This window comes from Tachypleus tridentatus, chromosome 13, assembly GCF_004210375.1.
Source record: "Tachypleus tridentatus isolate NWPU-2018 chromosome 13, ASM421037v1, whole genome shotgun sequence".
Classification (NCBI taxonomy): domain Eukaryota; kingdom Metazoa; phylum Arthropoda; class Merostomata; order Xiphosura; family Limulidae; genus Tachypleus; species Tachypleus tridentatus.
Window position 1 is genome coordinate 139488454 of NC_134837.1, and position 17341 is coordinate 139505794.

General features: G+C 33.4%; 1 long non-coding RNA gene across 1 annotated transcript; it reads right to left on the minus strand.

The window, feature by feature from the left end:
• Nucleotides 1–809: 809 nt before the first annotated feature.
• LOC143239178 (uncharacterized) lies at nt 810–15199 on the minus strand. Its single transcript, XR_013021044.1, has 2 exons — nt 14366–15199; nt 810–1027 (listed from the first exon to the last, which is right to left on the minus strand). It is a non-coding gene; the product is annotated as an uncharacterized LOC143239178 (long non-coding RNA).
• Nucleotides 15200–17341: the final 2142 nt, after the last annotated feature.

Genomic DNA, 17341 nt, shown 5'->3' on the forward strand with positions numbered 1-17341 from the left:
ATGCTTGAATGGAATTATTTAAAAACGCTCACGAATTATTCCTCAACCTAATACTTATTTTTATAAATATAACAGTACTGTTTGGTGTATATCCATATAACTACTTACCTATAAAAATATAATAGTACACAATGTTGTATATCTATATAACTATTTATCTACATAAATATAATATTATATGTTTTCCGTGATGTAAATACTTATCTATATAAATATAATTGTACAACATATTGTATGTTCCTGTAACTTCTTATCTGTGTAAATATAACAGCACTGTCTGTTGTATGTCCATTTAATTACTTATCTATAGAAATATTATATTACTGTCTGTTGCACGTCAATGTAACTACTTATCTATAGAAATATATTATTGTATGTTGTCTCAAAGTGTAACAACTTACCATAAAAACATAATAGTACTGTCTGTTGTATGTTTATGTAACTAATTATAAACAACAAAACATATTATTTTTATAAACTTTAAATGTTATAACGTATTCCTCTTTTATCTAAACCTAGAAAGCAAGAAAGGGTCCTGCTTTTATGTGGGGCTTGTATGTTCTTTTAGTAGACCAGTTTTAACAATACCCTTAGTTTCATTAGAATCTGAAACTGGTCCGTACGTAGTTACGAATAACTAGTTTGCCTTGACGGCGTGTTTTACAAAACTGGTACATGAGAGGTTTAGGCCTTATTCTGAATCTGTCTAAATATTTTAAAATGACCATTGTAAAATTCGGATTTATTCTTCCTCATAGTTTATTTAGCTGTATAAACTTCTCCATTGAATGATTCACACAATTCTGGTACCTTGGTTGGACAGCGATAAATTTATTGTCTTACAACTATAAAATATGGGGTTAGATGGGGTCATCCATCTTGGACTGGGTGTCCAATCGTCTCACTGCTTGTCAGAGCCAGTCATACATCTTGGATTGGGTATCTACTAGTCTCTCTGCTTGTCACAATTAGTCGTATAAAAGATACGGATTCTAGTTCTGGAGAGATTTTGCTCCGTCACTCTAAACTTTACAAAAAAAAAAAAAAAAAAAATATTCATTCTTCTTTTCCATCACAAATATTCCCATAAAAGTGTTATACCTTTATTATATATGTATATTTAAGTTTAATTTGTATGTCTTAGTTTTCTTACTTTCTAACATAAACATAAGAATTGTTCTAAGAGAATCATTGCCTTACCAGTAAAAGGGTTTTGATGACATAGTTACTTGTTATACTGGTTTGTAACTCTAGCTAAGGTGTCAGTTAAAGAAGCAAAAACTGTTGAACACACAATGCTTTCCTTCCTTCTTTCTTTTGTTATTTAATCCCGAATGGCCTAATTTGATACTAATTAAGAACCATATTTTGTGGAAGTTGTTCCAAAAACCAGCCACTTTGTTAGGAAAATAAAACTGTTTTATTTGAAAATGACTTATCCTCCTGCTAAAATATATATCTGTGTTCTCTAATCCTACTATTTTCACTGTTAAGTATTAAAAAAGTATGATACTTCAACATTATCAATTCCCTTTATAATCTTAAACACTTCAATCAGATCCCTTCTAATTCTTCTTTTTATCAAGATAAACAATTTTAAAATGTTAATCTCTCCTCATATGATAACCCACCCATCCCAGGTACCATTTTATTAACCCTAATCTGAACCCTTTCCAACAATTCAATGTTTTCCTAAGGAAAGGAGCCCAAGACTAAACACAATATTCTAAATGTGGCCTAGCCAATGTCCCACACAATTAAATTGTAACCTCTTTAGACTTGTATACAATATTTCTGTAGATACATTATAACATCGTATTTACTCTACTACTAGCAACTGAACAACTGCTTGGATGGCTTTAGAGACTGGTTGACTATTACACCAAGATATTTTTCTTTAATGACATTGTTAAGGCTATTCCTATCCAAATTATACTTATAATTCAAATTAGGATAACCGACATACAATATCTCGGATGTATTATAATTAAAACCCAACTACCATTTATTTGCCCAACTCAATAAATGATCTAAATCTATCTATAGAGCCTAACGCCTCAACCACTAACTTAGACCATTCGGCCACTCTATCTATTGTGTCGTGGAATTCAAAGCTAAATAAAGTACACTTGTACATGCCTTCAGGGTTGTTTTTTCTTATCTTCCTTCTTGGACAAAAATCCTACAACACAATAGCCCAATATATACCATGAGAAAAATTATGGTAATCGTGGTAGCCAACTCTAAGTGCTAGATTTTAACAATAAATGCTCATCTTTATATCAATAGACAGGAAAGTAATAGGGTTCCCAGATATAGAATCTTCGGCTGAGGTGACAGATCAGAAAACTGACCGATTGTTACCAAATCTGGCCTGAGCCTTTAACCTTCAGAGAGTAACAAAGACAGTCATAGTTCAGACCTGACTTTTGTCAGGATTGCTGTATATTACTTAATTTAAAGTATTATAAAAACAGTTTCTTCTAGCGCCCTTTATCAAAGCTTTTATTGGTGTCTCGTATATCTGGCATTGAAAAGTATAGATAAAATGTGAAAATATTTCCAGCGTTATCACGCTACCCAATAATACTGCTTCTTTAACATTTATTTAACAAACTTCAACTTATGTATCTAAGAATAGCTGGTATGCGTATTTTATTCCTTATGAATAAAAGTGGGTTTGTCGTCATCAAGAAACGTCAACCTAGGAACTGGAAAGTGACCACTCTTTGTTGTTTGGTAGAAAAGATAAACTGAAACTGAACACTCTTTGTTTGTCTGGCAGAGAATATGAACTGAAAACTGACCACTCGTTGTTGTCTAGCATAAAATAGGAACTGAAAACTGATCACTCGTTGTTGTCTAGTAGAAAATAGGAACCCAAAACTGACTACTCTTTGTTGTTTGATAGAAATTAGAAACTGAAAAGTGACCACTCGTTGTTGTCTGGTAGAAAATATAAACTGAAACTGAACACTTGTTGTTTGGTGGAAAGTAGAAAACGAAACTAACCATTCTTTGTTTGGTAGAAAATAGTAACATAAAACTGACTTACTTTTCTTTGTTTCAAGAATGACTACTATAAATCGCAGTTTGTATTCTCTTCAAAAGACGTCAAAACTTATAACTGAGAATTGGCCCTTGATAAGTACAGTAATATAGTATGAATTGGGAGGATAGACAACACATACAATACAAAGTGTTTACTCACATACATATTTATGAACTAAATAACAGATCTTTTAAAATATTTGAAAGAAATCCTTCGGTGATAAACAAACCATTTACGAAAGTCGAGACGGAATATTTTTTTTTTTTTAATATAGGAGTGGATACATCAAAAAGTGAGAAAACAAGGTAGGAATGGGCATGTTATAGTAAAATATTCAAAATATTCTCTGTATAATAGGTGCGTGTACAACATGTGTTCATGCCCACTTCGTTTTTCTGTGTTCATGATAGCACACAAGTTATAGGTGCATACGAATGTTTGCCTATGATTCTTCTACATTTATAGAATCTATGACGTCGCTACCCAGAACCTTTTTGTTTATTATTTTTATATATTAATTAACCTATTAGCTAATGTTTCAAATCTGTTGTCTTCTCATGCAACTGCAAAAAGAAGGACAAGCTGGAAAATAAAAAAATAATAACAACAAGCTATCGTTTAACACGAATATTTGATTCTTCCGATGTTATATAATAATTCTTTACAGTACATCTATTACTTCCAATAATTCTATTAACAAAAGTCTCTAGTCATTGTATGATGAGTCTAAAGTTTACTCAACCTGGTTTATTGTGCATGGAAAGGATGTTAGACACGCCCTCTAATAAGGTTGTAGAGGGGTTTTATAACAGCATGCCCATTCCTGCCTTGTTTCCTAACTTTTTGGTGCACCCATTCCTACACTTTCATTTTGTTTTAAGATATTTTTTTACATTTGTTGTCAGTAAATATTCAAAAGTTTCTTCGATATTTCTCCAGTTTTTAAGTCGCTGAGTTGAATGCAATACTTTTGATGAAGTCACATAACTGAAGGCGACGAATTACTTTATTAGGTCGATAACTGCAGTGAAATTATATAAACATGTTTCTAAGACCGTGTAAGCTTCCACATGTTTAACTTTTATCTTACAAATTTGTAGCTTTTGGTATGTTTACTATAATAAAATATGAAGAACAGACCCTTTATAAGATCAGTAGAATCTATCGTATTGACGATCCTAAGTTTCAGCAGTCTTTAACAGATTGGGTCAGGGAGACTTGCCAAACGATGGAATGAGAACGTTTCCAATAAAACGCCCTTGACTTACTTTTCAAACTTAAATTAAGGCTAACAAAATACGACCTTCAAACCGAAACTGAGACTATTGCTTGTACGCGTATTCAACGCTCTTGCAACCAGCTTGTTAGCTTATTACATTGCACACCACAAACAACGACGTCTTCTACACAGTTTTTTAATAGAAGAAAAGAAAACATCATCGAAAGATCATCTTGTAATGGTTTATCTCACGTACAACAAGGTGTACAAACAACAAGTGTATCTATAGAATATTTAATGGCTTATCTCATGTACAAATGAGTATATAGATGGCAACTATATCTATGGAAGGTTTAATGGTTTATCTCATGTACAACCTGGTGTACAGACAACGGTGTATCAACAGAATATTTAATCGTTTTCTCATGTACAACCTAGTGTACAAATAACAAATGTATCACTCGAAGATTTAATGGTTCATTTCATGTAGAACCTGGCGTACAGACAACATGTGTATTTACAAAATATTTAATGGTTTATCTCATGTACAACCAACTGTATAATATAAGTGTACTTATGCGAGATTTAATGGCTTATCTCATGCGCAACCTAATATACAAACAACAAATGTATCTATGGAAGGTTTAATCGTTTATCTCATGTACAACCTATTGTACAATCAACAAGTATACCTACAGAAGATGAAATGGTTTATCTTATGTACAACATGGTGTATAAAAACAAGTGTATGTACAGAATATTTAATAATTTATCTCATTTACAACTTACTGTATATATGACATGTGCATCTATAGAAGATTTAATGGTTTATCTCATGTACGGCCAAGTGTACAAACAACATGTGTATTTATAGAAGATATAATGGTTCATCTCCTGTACAACTTTATGGACGTACAACAAATGTATCTATAGAAGATTTAACGGTTTATCTCATGTACAACCTGGTGTACAAACAATAGTGTACAGGACTTTTTTTTTGTAAATGCTGACAGTGGAGTAAGTTTAAAGAAAATATCTAAACTAAAAACAAACACGATTCTATTAATAATACAACAGTCAGATAGTTACATACTCACTCTCACGAATAATAAACTAAACGATAAAGCAAGTGTACTTTCTGAACGAAATATTTTTGTTACATAATACTTAACGTGACTAACTGTGTCAGTCAAATGAAAGTGACTCAACTTTGTTTGAGCTAATATACCAAAATTGACTTAGTAGGTGATAATGGATTGTACCGTACCTTCAGTGATATTCAAAATCTGATCAAGAAAATGTCTAGTTGTTTTCAAGTCGTGAAGTTTCTATGGTGTCAAGACACATCAGTAGATTTCATTATACGTTAAGAAATCCAGTTAGGCATTTTCTTACAGTATGGAATTATGTGAAGGTGGGCTATGTATCGGTGACATAAAGATGTGGTTATGTAGTTCAAACTCAAATAAAAAAGGTTTTGTAACACGTGAACTTCATACACATAAAAAGGGAGGATTACGTATAATCCTTCACAATGATAGATACTAAGGACTATGTACAGTCTTCACAATTCAAATACAGATAAGACTATGTACAGTCTACACACCGAAATACAATAACTATAGTCTTCACATCGATATATGGTGAAAACTATGTATAGTTTTCACAATTGTATTGAGTGAGGCTATGTATAGTTTTCACAATGATGTACAGTGAGGACTGTGTATGGTATTCACCCTGATATAGAGTGAGGGCCATATATAGTCGTAAGAACTATTTAAAGTGAGGACTATTTATAATCTTCACAATCATATACAGTGAGGACTATGTATAGTTTTCACAACGATGTACAGTGAGGTCTGTGTAGAGTCTTAACAATGATATACAGTGAGGACTATGTATAGTCTTCAAAATTATATATAGTAAAGACTATGTAAACTCATCGCATTGATAAACATTGAGGACTATACGTAGCCTTCACAACGTTATTCAGTGAGGACTATGCATAGTCTTCACACCGATATATAGTGAGGACTATATATCGTCTTCATAACGATATACAGAGAGGATTATGTATAATCTTCAGAATGATATACAGTGAAGTCTGTGTATAGTCTTCACAATGATATACAGTGAGGACCATGTATGGTTTTCACAATGATATACAGTGAGAACCATGTATGGTCTTCACCCTCATATACAGTGAGGACTATTATAGTCCTTACACTGAGAGACAGTAAGAACTATATATAGTCTTTAGTGAGAATTATGTATAGACCTCACAAAAACATGCAGTGAGGACTATGTATAGGTTTCACAATAATTAACAGTGAGGACATGTATATTCTTGACAATGATATACAGTGAGGACTTTCTATAGTTTTCACAATGATATCCAGTGAGAACGATGACCAAAGAAGATCGAAACGTTGTTCGCTCCTCTAAATAGTGCTTTCATTATCCATACCAACCTTTTTATTACATATATAAGTTCTATGTATAGTCTTTACAATAATATACACAAAGGTCTAGGTATAGTCTTCACACCAATATACAGTGACGACTATGTGTAGTCCTCTCACCGATATAGAGTGAGGACTATTATTCTCTTCACACCAATATACAGTGAGGACTATGTATATTATTCACATTGATGTACAGTAAGGTCTATGGAGAGTCTTATACAGTGATGACTATGTATGATCTTTAGAATGATATACAATGTGGATTATGTATAAGTCTTCAATTGATATACAGTATGGTCTATGTATAAGTTTCACAATCATATAAAATGAGGTATATGTATATTCTTCACACCCATATACAGTGAGAACTATATCTGGTTCTCACAACGTTATATAGTGACAACTATGTATAGTCTTCACAATGATATACAGTGAGGAATATATGTAGTCTTCTCACCGCTATACAGTAAGTAATATGTATAGTCTTCACAACGATATACAGTGAGGACTATGTATAATCTTCCAAATGATATACAGTGACGACTATATATATAGTCTTTAGAACGATTTACAAAGATAACTATGAAGAGTCTTCACACCGATATTCAGTGAGCACTATGAATAGTCTTCACAATAATATACAGTGAGGATTATGTATAATCTTGAGTATGACTTACAGTGTGAACTATGTATAGTCTTTACAATGATGTACAGTAAGATCTATGTAGAGTCTTCACAACAATATACAGTGAGGACTATGTATAATCTTGAAAATTATACAGAGTGTGAATTATGTATAATCTTCAGAATGATATACAGTGAGGACTGTATATAGAGATATATAGTGAGGACTATATAGAGTCTTCAGAACGATATACAGAAAGGACTATGTATTGTTTTCAGAATTATGTACAGTGAATACTATATATACCCTTAACACCAATATACAGTGCGGACTATATATAGTCTTATGCTGATATACAGTGAAGACTGTGTATAATTTTCACAATGATATACAGTGAGGACTATGTATTGTCTTCAAGATGGTGTACAGGAAGACGTATATATATATTATATAGTCTTAACAATGGTATAAAATAAGGTCTATGTGTAGTCTTTACAATGATATACCCTAAGGTCAAGTTATAGTCTTTACAAGGATATACTGTGAGGACTACGTATAGTCATCACAACCATATACAGTGAGAAATCTATATACCCTTCCAACCTATATACACTGAGGACTATGTGTAGTCTTCTAACCGATACATAGTGAGGACTATATATAGTCTTCAGAACAATTTACAGTGACAAATATGCGTAGTCTTCCCAATGACATACAGTGAGGACAATGTATAGGCTTCACAATGATGTAGAGTGAGAACAATGTATATTCTTCACAATGATATACATTAAGGTATATGTATAATCTTTACGATGATTTACAGTGAGTACTTTGTATAGACTTCACAATGTGAACTATGGATAGTCTTCACAATGATGTACAGTGATGCTTATGTATAGACTTCTCACCAATATACAGTGAGAACTATGTGTTGTCTTTTCACCGATTTACAGTGATGACTATGTGTAGTATTTACACCGATATACAGTAAGGATTAGGTACATATATTCGTAACCCGATATACACTGAGGTCTATATATAGGTCTTGAGAACGATACATAGTGAGGACTATGTATAGTTTTCACAACGATATGCACTGAGAACTATGTATAGTGTTCACAATGATAACCAGTGAGAACTATTTATAGTCTTCACAGTGAAATACAGTAAGGACTATATACAGCTTTGAGAACCAGGATCAGTCTTCACACCGATATACATGAGGTATATGTGTAGTCTTCACATCGATATACAGTAAGGACTATGTATAGTCTTCACACTGATATACAGTGAAGACTATGTAGAGTCTTCACAGTGATATATAGTGAAGACTACGTATAGTCTTCATAATGATATACAGAGAGGACTATGTATATTCTCATCATGATGTACAGTGAGGACTATGTATAGTGTTCACAATGATGAACAATGAGGACTATATATAATCTTCAGAAACATATACAGTGAGGACTCTGTATACTCTTCAGAATGATATACAGTGAGGACTATGTGTAGTCTTTTCACCGATATACAATGAGGATTATGTATAATCCTTACACTGATATACAGTAAGAACTGTATATAGTCTTCAGAACGATTTACAGTGAGGACTATATATAGGATTCTCAATGACATACAGTGAGGACTTTGTATAGTTTTCATAATGATATATACATTGATTATTATGTATAGTCTTCACAATGATACACAGTGAGGTGTATATATAGTCTTCACAATGGCAAACAGTAAGGTCTATGTGTGGTCATCACAATGATACACACTAAAGTCCATGTATTGTCTTCACACCGATATACAGTGATGACTAAATATAGTGTTCAGAACGATTTACAGCGAGGATTATGGATACTCTTGACACATAACATGCCGTGAGGACTATGTATAATATTCACAATGATATATGGTAAAGACTATGTATTATCTTCACACCAATATACAGTGAGGATTTTGTAGAGTCTTCACAAAGATCTAGAGTAAGGTCTATGCGTAATTTTCACAGTGATATTCAGAGAGAACTATGTATGATCTTCAGAATAATATACTATAAGGTCTATGTATAGTCTTTAAAATGATATACAGTGAGAACTATGGATAGTCTTCACACCGATATATAGTGTGTAGTGAATATATTCTTAACACCGATATACAGTGAGGACTGTATAATCTTGAGAATGATATACAGTGAGGACTAAGTATAGTCTTGAAAACGACATACACTAAGGTCTATGTATAGCCTTGGCAATGATATACAGTGAGGATGAAGTCTTGTCTTCACACCAACATACAGTGAGGATTAGGTGTAGTCTTCTCACGGATATACAGTGATCACTATATATGGTCTTAACGCCGATATACAGTAAGTATTCTATATAGTCTTGAGAACGATTTACCGTGAGGACTGTATATTCTTCACACCGATATACAGTAAGGACTATACATAGTCTTCAGAACGATTTACAATGAGGACTATATACACTCTTCATTCCGATATACTATGTATAGACTTTACAGTGATGTACAGCGAGGACTATGTATATTCTTCAAATGATATACCTTACTGTATAGTCTTCATGATGATGTACAGGGAGGCCTATATATAGTCTTCCCAATGATATACAGTGATGATTATGTATGGTCTTCACAACGCTATACAATGAGGACTATTTATAGTCTTCGCAGTGATATACAGTGGGGACTATGTGTAATCCTGAGAGTGATATACAGTGAAAACGATATACATTAAGGTTTATGTATAGTTTTCAGAATGATATACACTAAGGGTACTGTTGTCTTCAAAAGACATTCCGTAAGGACTGTATATGGTCTTCAGAACGATTTACTGTGGTTGAACAAAGGTTGAACCAACTCTTTGTTACAAGGTTGTGTGGAGGAATCTAACTAATTGTAAGGCTATTTCAGGATCTGAAGATCGTATTACAAATATGGTTATTAGTAAAATTATAATAATAGTTGTTAAGTGAAGCGGTAAATGGATGGATAAAACAATGTTTATATATATTACACAACAGCTGAGATAAGTGTGAAAACATTGAAAATTTTTGGATCTAAAAATCTTTTTGAGTCTTTGACGGTTGGGCGGTTTTTAACCATGAGCAGACTTTTTTTAGACCCTTTGGTGGTGATATTGTTATCTGTGTCCAGAATGTGAACAAACGGCTTTAAGTGGTGGATAGTTGTGTCTGTTAGATTTTTTTCAAAATGTTCACAGATTCTAGTGTTTAAGTGACGTTTGCACGAGCCATAAACATATTAGTTTAAGTACTTTGTACTGAGATAGGTGTTTAATGAGGAGGCTAGGTCTTTGTATTATTCTAAGCTGATTTTAAAGGTAGAAGTTCTTTTATTAGGGAAGAGAGTTGTTTTTATCTGGTAGGGATCGCGAACCCATAAAAGAAAGGGAGATAACGAGGGGACACTTTGGGGACAGTGTATACATTGGTTGGTGGTTGGAATTTGTTGTTTAGGAAATTGTGTGTAAGCTTCGTTAAAATAATCAGTCTGATAACCATTATTTAACATGTGTTTATGTATAATAGTACTTTCTTTGTGTAAAATAAACCACCAACGTTCCAACCTTGTAAATAAAATGTTTTATAAACTATCTTCATTATTAAAATTCACCATCAGGAGCGTAAGTAGAAGTTATTAATATTGTTCTTATCGTCTTACATGCATATCTAAATATTTATATTTGTGTTTATTTCACGGTATATACGTTCATGTAATTGTTTTGGTGTTCAGCATCCAGCTACACAATTTGTCCTGTGCCTATTCTTTTAGTTTTATAAGATCACAGAATACGTTCAATACATGTATATACAAATTCACGTTCACACAAATAAACATTCATATAAAGCATCTCATAAATAGAAAGGTGTGGAAATATTTGTAGCTAATACTCTTTACTGGTCAACGTTTCTTTCATTTATAAGCTAGAGTAATTAAAAACTTCTAATGTCATTACGTAGATTGGTCGCGGCTTCCAGGTTAACCTGCCCGATATACGAATTCGAGGGTTTCTAGGGTGTATCCACTTACTACAAACACATGTCCTTCTTCGTGGAGTCATGACTATGTCAGTCAAAACCCCCTATTTGATGTCACAAGAGTTGGTGGTGGGTTACTCATAGCTAATTACGTCTATTAGTTCAAAACTGAGGATGGCTATGCACACTGAGCCCATCTGCAGCTTGGTACGAAGATTACAAAGAAACAACTAAAGTCATTCCAATAATACAAGCTAGTGGCCTATTTACGTAACTGGTTGGGGACAAACAAAAAATTATATATTTATGAGCACATGAAACACTTTAGTTCATGGTTTTCTGTGACATGTTAAATGAAAGACCTTAGTATAACCTCTGGTAGGTCAGCGGTTGGTCAACGGACTTACTTACATCTATGGTTCCATTCCTTATGTTAACAGATTGTTGATAGCCCATTGTAGCTTTACGCTAAAAACACATAAAAACTTGTAATTAACTATGCCTGAAAGTATTTGAAACAATCAGAACGACTCTCATCAACTGAATTACAAAAATCAAATGGCTAAATACTATTTAATATTAAAATACTTTATCATGCATATAAGGTTATTAACTTAGTGGTTTCAGCCGTTTCGGTACTTTAGTCAGAGATGATTTCATTATTTGACACAAAGAGATCTTGACAACAATTTGGGTTATTAGTAGTCGTTAATTTCTGAACATCAATATAACAGTAATGGACACAGTGACCCTAATATTCACTTCTCTCTCCTAATTATTAGAATGCAACGTTATCATCAGTTAAATACACTTAATGATAGCCGTGCTACTGGCTACAATTTTAATATTACGTCATGAGGTTCGGCCAATTTAAAAGAAATTAGGTCAGCTCTAAATCTACATCTAAACTACAATGCAAAATAAGCCACTCAAGAGACATATATTATATACAAACAACATAAATAAATTATGTTAATAAAACTAAAATACAATAAAAAATAGGATGGAAGTGACTTGCAAATTTCTTTAAAGCAGTGTTTGCTCCATACATTATCACCGATTTCGCGGATCTTTGAAGCTTCATCGATAAAACGGATGGCATACTCTATACTGCCATCTAGTATCAACTTCTATAACTGAAGAAAATTTTCCTATAAAAACTATTTAATTAATCAAAAACTATTTATATTCTGTAATAAAGAATTGAGAATGAGAAATTAAAGGTAGAAAACTTAGTGAAATCAGTGATTTTGATTATTTAACAGTCTACAAGAAATAATGTTAAAGTGTTGCCCTTTGTAGATTCATCCCAGAAGCAGGTGTGGGGCACTACATACACACACACGTATATGTGACAAAAAAAGGATCAGAATTAAAAATAAAAAGAGCACTTACTGTGTTACAATAGATATACGTGGAATGAGCTAGTTAAATTTTGTTGTCTTATATTTATAGTTTACTATTTCACTCGTGAGCTAAGTAAGGAGAGGTTAAACAATGACTTTGAGCTAATGACTTTTAAACAATGTGTACTCTAAATTATGAACTCTAAGAACACTCTTAAGTGTACCCCGCTGATACAGCGGTAACTCTACAGATTTACAACGCTAAAATCAGGGGTTCGATTCCCTTCGGTGGACTCAGCAGTTTGCTTACAAAGCAGTGGCTTTGCAATAAGAAAACACAAACATACACACACACTGAAGGTGGTAATTTTATGGTCAAAATAAAGAAACAGATTCTGTTTGAGATCTTGCTCATAATTTATAAAAAAAATCATGTTTATTACCCTCCTCCGTAATAAAAATATTTTGTTTTATCCTCAACATTAAACTCTGCAAGATTTCATTACCAGCCTTACCTACTTTTTATTCTAGAGCTACGTGAAGTTCTAGAAAATTTCATAATTTTCAGTACCTAATTTTTGTGCACTTAATACAAGTATTGTTTTTCTACTTGTGTTAAAAAAGAAAGTTTGTTATGTCAGTTTCGTAAAATTTTTTTGTTTAAAATTTTGAAATGTACTTTAAAATAACCTGTATTTCATATTATTTCGCAATAAGGGAAGCAACTCCAAAAAGTAAGCACTTAAATAATTGTAACGAATGCTGGTCTTAACACTTAAAACGGGAGCACCTACTTACCTCGGCTAGCGTGTCCATACTTTCTAGCTCACAGATTTTATTATATGTATATATTATTCCTATCGCTAACAGCACGAGGCAATTAATTCAACCTACGCCTACGTGCTCTGGTAGTTACTTATTTCTTTTTAGTTGTATATACATATGTATTGTTGAAAGCATCCAACTTCAGCAGGAATAAAAAATATTGATTAATAAAAAAATAGTTAAATATGTTCTATACTTCACCCTGTTGCACTCATTTCCACAGCTCATTTCTCATACTTCAGCCTAAAATGTATCTGCTTCTTCCTTTTCTTTCTGATATACTTATAGGTAACACACTTTACAATCTTATAAATCTACTTGATGATATGTATAACAATAAAATATCCTGAAAGTTACTTACTGGCGTGAGTTGCTTCTCTTTTAACGTCTACATAAACATAATTATTAAAGTGTCGTGAGTTAATGTAATTCACGAAAATATGCACAAACCATTCTAGAACACTCAAGTTGAAAAAGAAAACCAAAGATTTTGTTTTATCTCAAATAGCACTATGTAATAGAATTTTTATTTTTTCTTGTTCCTGGGCAGAAAGTGTTATTTCCCAATTTCTTATGCCTAAAGTAAATGGAAAAGACCTATTTTTCTCTTCAAACTTTGTTTTTTCAAATTTACCCGTTTTCAAGGACATTCCAGGTATATTCAGTGCTGAGTAGCTGATAGAGAATTTTCTCGAACATATAAGAATTTTCAAGAACTTTCTAGAATGTTGTAGAACTTATGAGAATTTTCAAGAATATTTTATAATTTTCTAGAACTTTCCATTGTAATATACATACAGAGACTTACCATTCACCACTTCAGTTTAGTTCTAGCTGCCTAAGTGAACACATAGACCTATCTACTTTTATCAGAGATAGCATCAAGAAGCTGCAAGCATTCTCCAGACGCATTCTGCTATGTATGTGGCCAATTTATCAAGACAAGAGCGAAAAAGTATTCTGTGACAGCATCTGCTAAAATGTGTGAAGCCTACAAGGCATATTTCGGCATGCCTGTTGAGGATCAAGACAAACACTGGGTCTCCAAGGAGGCTTTACCAAGTTTCCCTGTTATTTTTGCTTTTGGGACAACAGGGACACTACAGCGCACTACAACAGAAAGCATTGGCCACAACGGACCGAGTTCTCTGTGGGGAAGCACAATGTCAGGTGTGAGTCACTAGTGGACTTCCAGAAGGTGTTGTTCCCACCATTGCACATAAAATTTGGTTTGATCAAACAATTTGTCACAGCTTTTGATAAGGAGTCTGCAGCCTTCAGGTACCTTCGAGACTTCTTCCTTAAGCCGTCTGAGGCAAAGGTCAAAGCTGGTGTCTTCGTTGGACCACAAATAAAGAAGATCCTGGAGTGCAAAGAATTCCCTAAAAAGCTCTGTAGGTAAGGAAAAAAAAGCTTGGGACAGATTTGTCGCAGTGGTTCGGGGCTTCTTGGGCAATCACAAGGCCGAAAATTATGTGGAAGTAGCTGGTTGAGGCTATAGTGAAAACTACGGCAAAATGGGCTGCAGGATGTCCCTGAAAGTTCATATTCTTGACGGTCATCTTGATAAATTCAAGGAGAACATGGGAGCATACTCAGAGGAGCAAGGCGAGCGCTTCTACCAAGATATACTTTGAACGCCGCTGACAAGGAGCGTATAACGTAAACATGATGGGAGACTATATTTGAGAACTGATACGTGAAAGTGTTTCACATTAGAGTCGCAATTCTCGAGAAACTACTCACTTCTAAGCAATTTTGTTCATTTTTGTATAAGTTTAGTATAAATACATGTAAATCTTGATTCATATGTTGTTTTATTCAGATCCTATGTAAATAAAAATGTGCAAATTTGCCCATTTCTATATAAAAAATAAGTTAATTTTTAAATTTCATTATTCAGGTCACAAAAACAAAGTTTGAAGGGAATAATGGCCATTTTCTGTACCTTTACAACATAAGCAATTAAATAATAACACATACTATCCAGGAACAAAATTTGTGTAACATAGTGTAGTAGGCGACACCTCATAAACACAGCAGCCTTGAGTTTCTCACATTGCTTCATTTTATTTTCTATTACGAAACTAATATAATATAACTAACGCTAAGTTAATTTATTATTTATTTTATATTACTTTTTGAGCTAAAACTGGTTGTTGTTTTCTCCTGAACATTTTAGAATGTGCATAACTTACACCTCGAACACATGATCAATATACAGATTCAGATGTTTACAGATTAATCAGTTGACAATCAACCCAGGCTTCATATTTCAACTCATTTACCACCTTCATCGAAGTACAAATTTACGTACAACATACTTCACCTTGTATAACAACCAAAGTTTAGGAAGTTCCCTTCATGAGATCGCGGGTTCGAATCCCCGTCGCATCAAACATGATCGTCCTTTCAGCCGTGGGGGCGTTATTATGTAACGGTCAATTCTACTATTCGTTGGTAAAAGAGTAGCCCAAGAATTGGCAGTGGGTGGTGATGACTAGCTGCTTTCCGTCTTGTCTTACACTGCTAAATTAAGGACGGCTAAAGCAGATAGCCCTCGTTTAGCTTTGCGCGCAATTAAAAAAAAACACACGACAACAACAACAAACCCTTCATGAAGCTTAGGCATACATTATAAAAATGACTGCCAAATCCTATTATTCGATTAGTTAAACTCACTCAAGCTGGGTGATGTAAACTAGCTTTTTTTCCTATAACCTTGCAGTTTAAAATTACGGACATCTAGTACATATATGTATGTGTATCGCGTATAGCCCTTAAGTACTTTTTGTTATTTAAAGTAAAATATACATCGTTTCGTTTTGGGTTAACTTCCTTATGAATATCATTTTATTACAAGTACATGTATTTTAGTGCTAAAGAAGGTTTCAGTGTTTAAAATATTGAATGTAAATATAAACTTGATAATGATCGCACCAGTGATGAAACGTCGTAACTGTTCTAAAATATAATCTTCCTTACTGTAAAAGCTGTAACTTGTAATAAGAATTTTTTTAATTAATCTAACAGATTTAAAATTCCAAAAACAAAAAAACGTTTTCTTCAATATATTTGTTCCAGGCACTAGAACAGGACTATTTGTTTGTTGGAAGTTAAGCACAAAGTTATACAAAAAACAATCTGTGCTCTGCCCACACCCGGCATGGCCAAGTGTGTTAAGGCGTTCGACTCGTAATCCGAGGGTCGCGGGTTCGAATCCTAGTCGCACCAAACACGCTCGCCCTTTCAGCCGTGGGGGCGTTATAATGTAATAGTCAATCCCACTATTCGTTAGTAAAAGAGTGGCCCAAGAGTAGGCGGTGGGTGGTGATGACTAGCTGCCTTCCCTCTTGTCTTACACTGCTAAATTAAGGACGGCTAGCGCAGTATAGCCCTCGAGTAGCTTTGCGCGAAATTCAAACAAAACAAACATGCTCTGCTCACCACGGGTATTGAAATCCCATTTCTAGTGTGATTAAGTCCACAGACATACCATCGTATCTCTAGCGGCTCTAGAACAGGAAGAATATTTTTAATATTCCGCCCAAAGACAGTTTCTAATTACAAACATTGAACTACATTCAAGTTTCCTCTTTTAGCCGAATTTGAAATTATATAGTAAAATTTGTAAAGAAGATAACAAAGAAATTCAGATAAATAAGTTTTTAATCCCTCCGACATTTCGATTTAGAAAATATTCAATCCGAAATATCGAGTAGAATAATAAAAAATGAAAGTGAATTTCTTTATAGTCTTTTTTTAATTGTTTCATTTCTTCAGT